The sequence below is a fragment of the Callospermophilus lateralis genome, unplaced genomic scaffold, assembly GCF_048772815.1.
Source record: "Callospermophilus lateralis isolate mCalLat2 unplaced genomic scaffold, mCalLat2.hap1 Scaffold_107, whole genome shotgun sequence".
In the NCBI taxonomy this organism is placed as follows: domain Eukaryota; kingdom Metazoa; phylum Chordata; class Mammalia; order Rodentia; family Sciuridae; genus Callospermophilus; species Callospermophilus lateralis.
In genome coordinates this window covers 588,865-602,610 of record NW_027510917.1, presented here as the reverse complement: position 1 = coordinate 602,610, position 13,746 = coordinate 588,865, and positions in this window count along the sequence as shown.

Below are 13,746 nucleotides of genomic sequence, written 5' to 3'. Positions count from 1 at the left end.
CACCACCACGTTCTGGACCACCAGCAGCTGGTTGTCGGAGGTGAAGTGGTGCCTGTCGGTGAGGCTCAGGAGGCAGTTCCCCTTGAGCCAGGTGATGCGGGGGGAGGGGCTGCCAGTCATTGCACTGGAGGGCCACCATCTCCCCCACAGACATCACGAGGTCTTCCAAGGGTACCACCAAGGACGGGGTCTCTGCAAGAGATCAAGAGACAGCACACTCACTCTGGGGCCTCAGTGCTGTGGTCTGCTTGGTTCTCTAGACATGGCATAATCCCACCTGAGGGCTTCCATCAGCGTGGCAAGCTTTTCAGAAGATGGCTGATCTCTGGTCATAAAGGTTCCTGTTCCCAAACTGTGCTGTGTCCCTGTTCTTGACTAAGACCACACCCCTCCTGCATGCTCGTTGGTCACCAGTTGCTCAAGGTTCTGGCACTGCACTGGCCTTTAGGGGCCGGCTCTGCCCTCTTCTGCTCTCCTGCCCAGGACCCCATCGCTTGGTCACTCCCACAGTGAATGCCATACAAGATGTGCAGGTTCTTGAGTCCCTTGAAGGCGCCTTTGGTGATGTGGCTGATGGAGTTGTGGCTGAGGCACAGGATGCTCAAACTGCCCAGCTTGGCCAGGCTCTCCTTGTCCAGCCATGTGAGGTTGTTGAAGGACAGAATCCAGGGGAGGTGGAGGGGCACAGGCCATTATCAGGCTTCACAGACTTGCTTACAACAACCCATGGGATCTCCGTGGGCAGGGAGCATCTCACAGTGGATGTGCAGCTAGGTCATCCACCTGGCCTAACAACAGGGATGGCTGTGCAGGTCCCAGTGTGGTTAAACTGTGGGGATGGCACAAGGTCATGCAATACAAAACCTCCCTGCTGGTGTCCAGGCTGGTCCTGATTCAGACTTTTCTTGGCAGAGGCCCGACACCCTGGATAGGCCCCTTGTGGGTCAGATGCTGCCACTCCATGCACTGGACAGCAGAGGGCACCATGCATCCCTGCCTGGGACAACCACTGCAGGGCCTCAGCCTCAGGCTGGAGGCTCTGGCCTGAGTGTCACCTACCCTCCCTGTGAGCAGGACAGGACACACCCCAAATCATCCATTTAGCCTGCATGTGAGACTCCAACCCTCCTCCCAGACACCCTTGCATTTCTGACACAACCCTGGCGCTGGTCACTTGGCATACGGGTCACCTCTGATTGAAAAATGGGAAGTTTGGGCTGGGTCAGGAAGAACAAAAATAGTATCAGTGAAGATTAATGGGTTTTTAAAGGGGGCAGCAGGCAGCCTTCTTTCCCTGCTGGAGAAATAAGTCATGGTTTCTGTCAGTCACAAGACCTGGCAGGAGACCAAAATTATATCCTCACCTGCAATTAAGGAATTTGGCTTAGGGGAGGGGCGGGAAAGCAACCCTCAGCCTGCCTCTGAGGTGACCTGAGAACGGGGCAAGCTTCTAGGACTGGTCAAGGCATACTGCAGTGACCCCCGGTCCCTCTAAAGGGCACAGCAGACAGCGATCCACAGCCAGAAAGGGGAGCAGGGAGCTCAAAGCCCCATCAAGGCTCTGGAGCACAGCTTCTCCCAGGAGGTCACACACCCTCTGCTGAGTCACAGGACGGTGGCTCCTCACCCTAGGAACTAGACAGGCTCAGGACTGTGGGACTCAACCTGCCCTGCTTCCCCAGGGCTCCTGGACTAGGACAACAGAGAACCACGTGTCCCTGGAGTTACCTCATGCGGTCCTCACCTGAGCAAAGAGTGTGCCATCTGATACCACAAAAGGGAGGAAGCAGCACCCTAAAGCACCAGGAGGGCGAATCTAACACCCCAAGTCCAAGGGCAGTGAGCGGGGAGGGAGAGGCAGGCTGTTGCATGGCACACGCTCTGACCACTGACCCACAGAGACTGAAACGCCAGGTCAGCAGAGGGATGCTTGTGGGCCCGAGATGCAAGGGACACACAACTGGAGGGACCGGCTAAGGACTCGGGCTGCAAGCGCAGCATGAAGTTCCAGGTCCCTGTGAGTGTGCCTGGCACCCATAATGCTTGCTCACATTAAGTGACGATTTTTCTAGGCCAAGCCTATGAAAAGTGGGAAAGGAGAAAACCCTCCCAAACTCTCCTGAAAAATAAGGAAACCCAACCGGACTAAACTAGAGCATTATGAAACTGAAAATTTCCACCTAGCGAGGACCTGTTCCCCCAACACAAGCAGAGATCTAGAAACGGGTGCAGACACGGGAACATGGCCATGTTCTCCGACCTTTGGCTATGCAGCTCCGGCTGTGCATGCAGGACAGAGAGGGGACCCAGGTTCCCTCTCCAGGGGTCACCACTGTGGCTCTCAGCTTGGGCAACAGTGAGCTCAGGTGCCCTCAGGCCCAGCCTGGGTATCCTGCCTGGGGATCTTCCAAAGGAATGGAGGGTGGGGGGACACTGTGAGCCTCCATGCACATCCACCTCCTCCACCAGGCACGACAGGTAAAGGGAAGAGCCAGGTCCCTGGGGAAGCTGACTGAGGTGCAAGCGCTGAGGACACACAGATTCTTCCAGTCAGCGGGTCGCCATTGCTCTGTTCATGATCCCAGTGTGGTTCAAACACACTGCTTCTCTCTCTCTCTCTCTCTCTCTCTCTCTCACTGGGGCTTGAACCCAGGGGTGCTCTACCACTGAGCAACATTGCCAGCTTTTTTTTTTTTGAAATAGGTCCCACTAATTTGCTGAGGCTGGCCTCAAACTTGTGATACTCCTGCCTTGGCCTCCCAGGTCACTGGCATTACAGGTATGCCACACCATGGCCCAGAGGCCTAAGGTACCATCACTCTGCAAGAAGCTACAGTGAGAAGGGTTCTTTAGGTTGCCCTTCCCAGACAGAGCCCTTGACTTCAGGAGCTTTTTTAACACCCAAGAAATCCCTGGGGACAGAGGCTCTTCATGGGGACCGACAGGCTACACCTCTGTTATTTCAAAAATAGGAGGTATGAAGGGCCTGGAGCTCAAAGACCTGACATTCCTGCTTTGGGCCTGGCTGGCCTGGACAACTATCCTTCTTTCTGCCAGAACAGGGCCACCGGCCTGCCTGCCTCTGAGCTGCCTTTGCCCCCGAGGCCTACACCCCTTCTTAGTCCACTGCTCTCTGCCATCGCAGTGGATGCGTGAGATGGAGTTGTGGCCAAGGTGCAGCTGGTGCAGGGCCGTGAGGCCAAAGAGGGAGCCACTGTTCACTTCCACCAGGCTGTTGTGCTCGAGGTGTCTGCAATGACAGTGCCCGGAGTCAAAGGGGTCCGACCTTTACCCAATACCCGGAGTGTGCCTGGTCAACGCTCCGATCAGACACGGTGGTCACACTGAGGGTGTAAGAGCACATGGGAAGCATGGAGACCCCCTGGTGTGCATACACATGGCAGAGAGAAGACAGGCAGACCCCAGTGGAGGGTCTCCAGGCCAAGACATACTCAGAAAGTTTGGAAGGGCAGGGGATGTTAGCCATAAGTCACTTTCAGCTAAGTCAAAGTGAACCAGGCAGATGAGTGGGCAGAGGAGCTCTCAGCAAGGGCAAAGTCAGGAGAGGAACAGAGAGAGAAGGGGAAAAGGGAGGCAGCCCTTATCCTCATCCACCTGAAAAAATCCACTGTGCCAGGAGACATGGCATTAGCTCTGGGGTCCAATGACTGTATGATTTTTGTTTTTCTGGTACCCAGGATTGAACCCAGGAGTGCTTAACCACTGAGCCCCAGCCCCAGCCCTACTTATATTTTTTATTTAGAGACAGGGTCTCACTGAGCTGCTTAGGGCTTTGCTAAGTTGCTGAGGCTGGCTTTGAACTCACGATCCTCCTGCCTCAGCCTCCTGAGATGCTGGAATTACAGGTGTGTGCCACTACTCCCAGCTCCATGACTATAAGATTTAAATCTTGATTTTGCTATTTTGATGGCTTAATGAGTCTGAACACCTGCGAAATGGAAATATCCAGAAGAATCCACCTCATGGTGCTGTATGGAGAGGGAATAGAGAATGTACCTCGGGGTTGTGGGCAGTGTGAGGATCTGGCTCCCAACATGCTCATTAAGTATGCACCGTAGGTCCCTGACTTACAGTATTCCAACTTGTGATGTCCACACTCTATGAAGGTGTGAGACTAACACACATTCTGCAGAAACTCCGCTTTGAATTCCGAATCTAGATCTTTCCTAACTGGTACAATCCTTTCTCAATGCTGGGAGTGGCAGAGAGATGGCTCCCCCTCACCCCTGTAGTACCCAGAGGAAACAACTGACACTCTACCATGTGTTGTGCTACAAGCTAGGATGCCCTGGGGACTAGGAATTAAGTGTATTTTCAACTTATGACATCCTCAGCTCACAGTGGGCATCTCAGGATATGACCCCACTGAATGAAGAGCATTCATGTGCCATTTCCTCACTTCTCAGAATCCTCACCAATGACAGCTCTGCCTAGACACCTGGTTTCTCTCATGGAAGTTACCGATGCACATTTTGCTCTTTTTTTGGTACCCGGAATTGGACTCAGGGGTGCTTAACCACTGAGCCACACCCCCACCCTTTTTTATATTTGATTTAGAGACAAGGTCTCGCTGAGCTGCTTAGGATCTTGATAAGTTGCTGAGGCTGGCCTCAAACTTGCAATCCTCCTGCCTCAGCCTCCTCAGCCACTGGGATTACAGGCACACACCACCATGACCGGCCCTAATTTGTATAAATTCGTTCCACATAAAAATGAAATGGTAGAGCCTCACACTGTTTTCTTCTGAAAATTCTCTTAATCCTCAGACCATCATCAACTTAGAACTTCAGATTCTAAATGACAGACTTGAGGAAGGAAGAGTGTTCTGGAATATGCATGACAGAGCTCCAGCCCAGCTGAAGTGGCAAAGGAGAAGAAGCCACTAGCATCCTGGTCATGCAAAGCAGAGATGCTTCTGCACAGTACACTGTGGGTCCCTGAAGAGAAGAAGCCCACAGGGTCAGAGCCTCCCTGTGCACATTACACACACACACACACACACACACACACACACACACACCCCTGCCGAGTTTCCCAGCCAGCGAGCCAGCGGGTATCTAATGCAAAAACATTTGCAGTCAGGGCATCTGATGGGATCTCCATATATGGGGCAAGCGCAGTGGGGGACCCCCCATGAAGCACACACATTCAGCTGCTGGCTCTAGTACTAGAGAGCCTCGGGAGACTGAAAGGACTCTGGGTGGCCTGGAGGGGCAGGGAAAGACACATGGAGCTAATGGGAAAGCCCTGGTTTCCCCCAACTATTTCTGGAGCATCTCGTGACCCAACCTCCTCAGCATCATGGAGACCTTCTCCGCAGACAGCCCAGGATCCACACCCCACTGAGCCTCAACAACTGTTCTCGTCAATTTAAACCAAATTTCCACTACTGGCTTGATTTCTTGACATTTATTCTTCCAATAATAAAAAGAAGTCAAAAATCAATCAATTAATCAATCAATCAAGAGCCAAGCATGGTAGCACAGGGTTATAATCCCAGTGGCGTGGGAGGATTGTGAGTTCAGAGCCAGCCTCAGCAACTCAGCAAGGCCCTAAGCAACTCAATGAGACTCTGTCTCTAAATAAAATACAAAATACAGCTGGGGAGGTAGCTCAGTGCTTGAGTGCCCCTGAGTTCAATCCCCGGTACCAAAAAAAAAAAAAAAAAAGCGAGAGACCATCATAAATCAACCACCTCATAAGATTTAGGAGATAAAAATTGCCATCTCCTGCTTACCGCCTTTAGCCATGCTAACTTCCTGCCAAATTCAAGAAATGTCGAGGATGCCATCAAGCCTGAGGTACTTATTTTACGGGTACCTTTAAAAACAACACTAAAACCTCTGAAATAAATAAACAGAATGAATGCAGCCTAAGCACTAGCCACGCCAGCTAACCAGCAGGATTCCTCATGTCATCGAGGAGGACACTAGCATAAACCTGCACGTCCATACTCAGTGGACCTCATCCCTGCAAGATGAGGTGGCCCACCGGCCCCAGACCCAGCTCCAATCTGCTTTTACTAGGTGTTGTCATAGGGGCATTAATTACAGTTCATGCAGAACTTTACTGGGGGCAAGGTGGGGGGGGGAAGTAGGGGTTGCATTTGGTGCTAGGTCCTTGGGGAAGTTTGGCCCCCATAAAAATTGGGCTATAACCTTAATTAAAGTGCTGGTTTCTGTACTCACAGTTGTGTCAGCCTGGGTAACTTGAATGCTTTTATAGGAAGCTGGGTAATCCTGTTTTTGCTCAGGCAAAGAGTTAGCAGCGACCGTGATAGGCCATCGAATGCTCCTGACTCCAGGGATCCAATGCGATTGCTGGCCAGGTTGCTGGAAGGAGTCAGGAGAGAAAATGTCACAGCTGTAGGAGGCCTTCCTCATTCTTTTACAGACACCAGACCCATCTGGATCCGAGCTGGGAAAACACGCTAAGACACACCCAGAGGGACAGGTTTCCTGAGGAGATGTCTGTTATCAGGAGGCTTCAGAGCCTGCCCTGACTCCCAGATGGGGAAGCACTGCAGGTGGCAAGACTGTCCAAGGTCAACCTCCACTCAGCCCAGAGCACACAGCACCTGTGGCTAGTGGGCCAAAGAGGGCGGGAGTGACCGTCAGACACCTCCACCCCCAGCCCTCCTGCAAACCTGCCAACCTCAGGCCACACCTGGACCGCCACCCAAGGCCCACAAGAAAAGCTCTACACAAAGCACAAAGTCAGCTCAGAGGCCAGGTCAGATTCCATTCCATGATTTGGGGAAACAGTCTTTAATCCTAAAGTGGGTCTCATTTTTGGACTTACATAATAAGTAGGTACAAGCCAATTCCTTTAAATGATTTTAAATACCCGAAAGAAACCCTCTAGAAAAATATGTGATAAGTGAAAATTACTTTCTATTTCACAGAAAGATTCTCCTCCATCTAAAATAATCCTGTGACCTTGTGGAAACAGTCCTGGATTAAACACTTAAAGCACAATTCTTTACCAAATTCACCAGTACATTACTGCTTTGAGAGCATTCAATTCAACATCTACTATGTTCTCTAGATGTATATTCATACACTGGTTTAAGCCATTTGCAGAAAATCAACATAAACCCTTAAGAACGTTTGAACTGACATGCAACTTTAAGACATGTGAGTTTTAAATTGACAGATGTTTACATCTTTCATAATGGAAATTATCAGAATATACTCTGAAAGTTAAGTGATTCTTCCACAGAGCAAATTTAACTTGACCTCCTAAATGGTACAGATTTGACACACCATTTAGAAGGCTAAAAGAAATACTGATTTACTTCTTCTCTAAAGCAATACTGTTCAACAAAATTATAATGCAAGTTACACATGTAATTTTGAATTTTCTAATAACTATGCTAAAATGATAAAAATACAATTTTTAAAACATTTACTAAACATGTCAAATATCATTTCAATATGTAATAAATATCTTTAAAATATTTATTCTTTTACAAATTGTACTAAGTTTTCAAAATCCAGTATGCATTTTACACTTACAGCATATCACATTTTCAACTAACCACAACATCCTGGTCCATAGTCAGAATGTGGCTAGTGGCTACACTATTGAGCAGTATACTTTTTAAGTAATATTTTGAGATCTGACATACCACTCTGTTTATAATTAGTTCACATTCATGTCTCCTTTTTAAACTGAAATGGCTGCGACTACAAATATAAGCAAAACTATTAATTCACTGGATAAATCAGGATCAGATCCCCCTTATCTGGGGATCTGGTTAACACACACAAGGTAGTAAATGGATTATTCCTTATTATGTCTCAGGTAGACTTCAGAGATGGTGCTGATCAACAAGAGCAAACACAATTTGTAGCCAAAACACAGGTTAAACACCAAAACATTTTTATATCAAATCATAACACTGCCTTAATTATAGCATCCCTTCCCCTCTCATTCTTGAGCACAAACTTCTATGCAATTTATTTATAATATTGCTCTCTAAATTTGATAAATTTTGTCAACCCTACAGTCACCATTCAAAAATAAACAGAAAACTATATAAGACACAAATGAAAAAAATCAACCAGCTACTTTTAATACAATTTGTCAACAATTTGTTAAAATCTGAGTTCCACTGACTTTGATTCTTCTCACAATTTCAATTAATTTACTGCTAAGAAATTTCCCAAGTCATTAGGATATTTGCTTAAAATGTAAACAATTCCAACAATGTGCTTTCTAGAAAATAACAACTACAACCATAGCTTAGCACATAAAATTTGTCCTTTAGGCAAGTTATTGAATAAATCCAACAGATACAACTATACTCCTGTTTTACATTTTGTAACACCATATTCAACAATTTCTAAATTTGGAAAATCAATTCAGATTGCACACAAGCACTAACTTTAAAACTTAAAACCTTACAGGTTTCTACAAAATACTTGTGAATAAATATATTCCACAGAAAAACAACAGAAAAATCAACACCACTCAAACAAATCTCAGCAAGAAGCACAAGATCACTATATTCATAAGTACAGAATATATGATACATGCTAAGAGTATTTTTCTCCTAATTTAATTTAATTCACCTAGGCAATTTTTGTTTAAAGCACTTGCAAAGCTTTAAGGAAGCAAACATAGCTAGCTAGCCTCTTCTGCTGCACATACATACAAGGATAATACATTCATCTCCTGATATTATTCCACCATTTAGAAATCAAAACAACAAAATTTGATTCTTACCTGAAGTTAGGAGAGGATTAAGGGTTATTTCAGCTAGATCCTTCTGAATTCTGTTAGTGAAATGGGAACAGACAAAAAGGATTTGAGACAGTCTACAGAATAACCAGAAAATCAGAATGCCCTCTACCATCATGCAGGTAAATGCAAGGCTGGTTTTGCCTTCAGTAATGCTAACATGGCTGCTTCCTCTTTGTTCTCAGAGGCATAACCCAAACTCCTTAACAGAAAATTGCAGCTTTTTTCTCACTTGCTACTGTAATTAGGTAAGTCACTTACACCTGATTTGAGAAAGTCCTCCACTACTACTAAACAAAAGGATATAAAATCTATTTTAAAACTCTTTTTACCAAAGAAATTCTCTTTTCAAGCTTATATGCAAATGAGAAAAAACGGAAGGAGGAAAAGCACTAGAATATTTTTGACAATGACTTCAATCCACTTTTATTGTGGTAAAAATTAGAAAGCTATTGCAAAAGCACATTAATAGTTTTATCAATATTTATCTGTTTAAAAAAAGTTTAAAATTTACAAATACCTTTACCAATGAAAAACTTCCAAGGACTATTTTAGCAATCTTACTTAACCATTTATTTTCTCTGATCTTAGGTTCAGCACGTAAATTTAAATTTCATACTCTTGGAGGAAAGAGGGCCTTGAGGTAAGGGGAAAAAGAGCATTTCTCTGATTTTCTTGAAATTTACAATGTTTTCAAAAGTTGTTTAATGTTCTCTCCACAAGATTACAACACACTGAGAAGAATTTTAAATTATTTCAAAGACTGCTGCTATTCAATATAATATTCTCAAGTTCATTAGTGTTTGATTAATGGTGCAATGAAGGTGAAAATATATAGAAAAATAAGAACATGAATCACTATAAAATGCAATAATTGATCAGTTTTTGTATTCTTTCTTTTAGTTGTGATCAATGAAAAACAACAAAACATCAACATTAAGTAATGCTATAGGTGTATTTTATGTTTGATACAAGAGTTCTACTCAATACAACCACTATCACTGATGGAGTCCCATTGATGGATTTTTTTGCCATCATAGAAAATAAAAGTCAGCAGGAAACAAATAATCTTTCACTTACAACCAACAAAATGTTTTTTCCTGCTGTTGATTTTCACTACTATGTCAAGAACATCCACGAGTTTTAAAGATGTGCAAAGTTTTAACAGCAAAGTGATACCTGAGATTGTTAATGGCTACTTTTCAGTTTTATTTGTTCTCACAAGAACAAGGAGGGATAACTATAACTACAAAAAAATTATACTTATTATGCAGGATTTAAAGACTTGTTTGTAAAACTAAGCAAATTTAAAATCTGCTTTCAAAAAATGCCAAGGCCTGACATTCAACATTTTTTAGCAAATATAAACTTTTTTGATCATTTCCTTTCATGAAAAGTGACACATTTCCTTTTATGAACCTGCCACCACAGATGCCTGGACTGACACCCAGGTGGACACGTGCTAATTTCACTCAAGAGTGTAACTCACAAAAGGAAACATCCCCAATGTACCATCTAATTCAGTTTCACACATTTTCCTTGCCAACTCCTTAAACTGTCAGGATGAGAATTCAGTCTCTAGGACTCTTACTGAAATTACCAAAGTACAGAATAAGTTTGCTTAGAAGCATAATTTTAGTGAGGACGTTTTCATGCTCCCTAAAGGATGACAATTCATTCAAGTATAAATAAAATTGGTCATGAAGTATTTCTGGAGTATTGTTCTTGATGTAAAAATAAAAGCATCCAATTGCTTGGAAGACAACCTGACAATGTTACCTTTTAGCACTAGTGGATAACTTAGCAGTGGTTTTGCTAGAGAGTGTGGTGCTCTTCTTCCGATGGGTGGCAGAAGGTTCTTTCTTCATGATCTTCAGGCTCTGGAACAGCAGGGTCTTGCTGGTCCAAATCTGAACTACCACTGCTGGTACTAGGGCTGTCATCATCATCGGACATTTGCTTATCACTGGACATCTTCATGAAGTTATCACTTGGAAAACTTTTTTAAAGAGAAAAGGGAAGAAATGTTAATCTAAGAAGTCAATCAACAGCTTTTCCTTATCTTAATATCATTCCCAAATTATATCTTTATAAAAAGGCTTCAAAAGTGCTCGAATTTATGAAAATGTTACTGGGGATAGGATGAGTTTTACAATGCCAGCTCTCAGGGATTGTCCGAAATCACCCACTCACATTTTTTTCCATTCCTTGGATAATCTATCAATTGTCTACTTTCTCAGAAGGCATGAAAAAGATTTGCCGGGGAACTTAAGGCAAGGAGTATTAACAACATATGACACACTGTAAATAACAGATTCTTATGAAAAATGTTAAAAAGTCACTACAGGTCTAAATATTCACAGACTGACATGGGTCAGAGCTACCAAATTCCCTTTCCCAGAGGAAAACATTCCCTGTTAACTGCTCATATGCTTATTTAAGGTGAACGTAAAACCTATGCACTAAAACCTTTAAACACAATACTGGGAAATTTAAAACTCAACTAACAAGCCTCCCTAGCTTTTTCCAGGGCCAGCAGTGAAGATTCATCCAGCTGCCACCATGGGAAAAGCAGAATCCAAACTGCACTTTCTGCAAAGCTCCCCATGTCACCAAGGTTCCTTGCTCAATCTTTACATCACGGGGGACATTTTATCCAAAATTAACGAAAAGAAGGGTAAAAGCCCAAGGAAAAACAACAAAGCCCCAAAAACTACAACAAATGACTGCGCCCTCATAGGTGAGCTGCTGCTGCTGTCGCTGCTGCTGCTGCCGGTGTCCACGCAGCTCCGAGGCCCTTTGTGGGGAAGGCTGCCAACGGACAGAGGGCCCCCCAGACGCCAAATAATAGGAGCAGCCAAAAGGCCCCGCAACTCGTGGACACCGGTGGCGGGGATGCCTGACTGGAACGTAGCTGCCCACACCCCAAGACCCCAGCTCCCCGCCCTACCTTGCTGCCTGAGGGAAGCTGCTGCCGCCCCTACTGCCCCCCACGCGGACCCCACCGCCTTACCTCGAAGCGGGAATGAAGCAGAGCCGGCACCGCCCCGGCTGAAGCCCTCGCGGAACCATCCCTGCTGCCCTACTTCCTGGCGGGAACAAAGCAGCCGCCACCGCTACCACAGCCCTAGCTTCCCCCAAAGCCGACCTCAGTACCGCTACCTGAGAAAGATGAACGCTACCTGAGAAAGAGGAACGAGGCGGAGGCAGGAACGAACCAGGCGGAGGCCGGAACGAGGCGGCCACCTGAGGAGAAGGAACCAGGCGGCGGCCAGAAGGAGGCGGCAGCCTGAACGAGGAAGGCGGCCGGAACGAGGAAGGCGGCGGCGGCCGCGGCCGCCGGAGGAGGAGGAGGAGGAGGAAGGCGGCGGCGGCCGCGGCCGCCGGAGGAGGAGGAGGAGGAGGAAGGCGGCGGCGGCGGCCGCGGCCGCCGGAGGAGGAGGAGGAGGAGGAGGAGGAAGGCGGCGGCGGCGGCCGCGGCCGCCGGAGGAGGAGGAGGAGGAGGAAGGCGGCGGCGGCCGCGGCCGCCGGAGGAGGAGGAGGAGGAGGAAGGCGGCGGCGGCCGCGGCCGCCGGAGGAGGAGGAGGAGGAGGAAGGCGGCGGCGGCCGCGGCCGCCGGAGGAGGAGGAGGAAGGCGGAGGAGGAAGGCGGCGGCGGCCGCGGCCGCCGGAGGAGGAGGAGGAAGGCGGAGGAGGAAGGCGGCGGCGGCCGCGGCCGCCGGAGGAGGAGGAGGAGGAGGAAGGCGGAGGAGGAAGGCGGCGGCGGCCGCGGCCGCCGGAGGAGGAGGAGGAAGGCGGAGGAGGAAGGCGGCGGCGGCCGCGGCCGCCGGAGGAGGAGGAGGAAGGCGGAGGAGGAAGGCGGCGGCGGCCGCGGCCGCCGGAGGAGGAGGAGGAAGGCGGAGGAGGAAGGCGGCGGCGGCCGCGGCCGCCGGAGGAGGAGGAGGAAGGCGGAGGAGGAAGGCGGCGGCGGCCGCGGCCGCCGGAGGAGGAGGAGGAAGGCGGAGGAGGAAGGCGGCGGCGGCCGCGGCCGCCGGAGGAGGAGGAGGAAGGCGGAGGAGGAAGGCGGCGGCGGCCGCGGCCGCCGGAGGAGGAGGAGGAAGGCGGAGGAGGAAGGCGGCGGCGGCCGCGGCCGCCGGAGGAGGAGGAGGAAGGCGGCGGCGGCCGGAAGGCGGCGGCGGCCGGAAGGCGGCGGCCGCCGGAAGGCGGCGGCGGCCGGAAGGCGGCGGCGGCCGGAAGGCGGCGGCGGCCGGAAGGCGGCGGCGGCCGGACCCCGGCGGCGGCCACCTGAGGAGGAGGAGGAACGAAGCGGCGGCCGCCGGAGGAGGAGGAAGGAGGCGGCGGCCGCGGCCGCCGGAGGAGGAGGAAGGAGGCGGCGGCCGCGGCCGCCGGAGGAGGAGGAAGGAGGCGGCGGCCGCGGCCGCCGGAGGAGGAGGCCGGAAGGAGGCGGCGGCCGCGGCCGCCGGAGGCGGCGGCCGGAAGGAGGCGGCGGCCGGAAGGAGGCGGCCACTTGAGGAGGAGGAACCGGCGGCGGCCGGACCCCGGCGGCGGCCGGACCCCGGCGGCGGCCGGACCCCGGCGGCGGCCGGACCCCGGCGGCGGCCGGACCCCGGCGGCGGCCGGACCCCGGCGGCGGCCGGACCCCGGCGGCGGCCGGACCCCGGCGGCGGCCGGACCCCGGCGGCGGCCGGACCCCGGCGGCGGCCGGACCCCGGCGGCGGCCGGACCCCGGCGGCGGCCACCTGAGGAGGAGGAGGAACGAAGCGGCGGCAGGAACGAGGAAGGCGGCCGCCGGAGGAGGAGGAAGGAGGCGGCGGCCGCGGCCGCCGGAGGAGGAGGAGGAAGGAGGCGGCGGCCGCGGCCGCCGGAGGAGGAGGAGGAGGAGGAAGGAGGCGGCGGCCGCGGCCGCCGGAGGAGGAGGAGGAAGGAGGCGGCGGCCTCGGCCGCCGGAGGAGGAGGAGGAGGAAGGAGGCGGCGGCCGCGG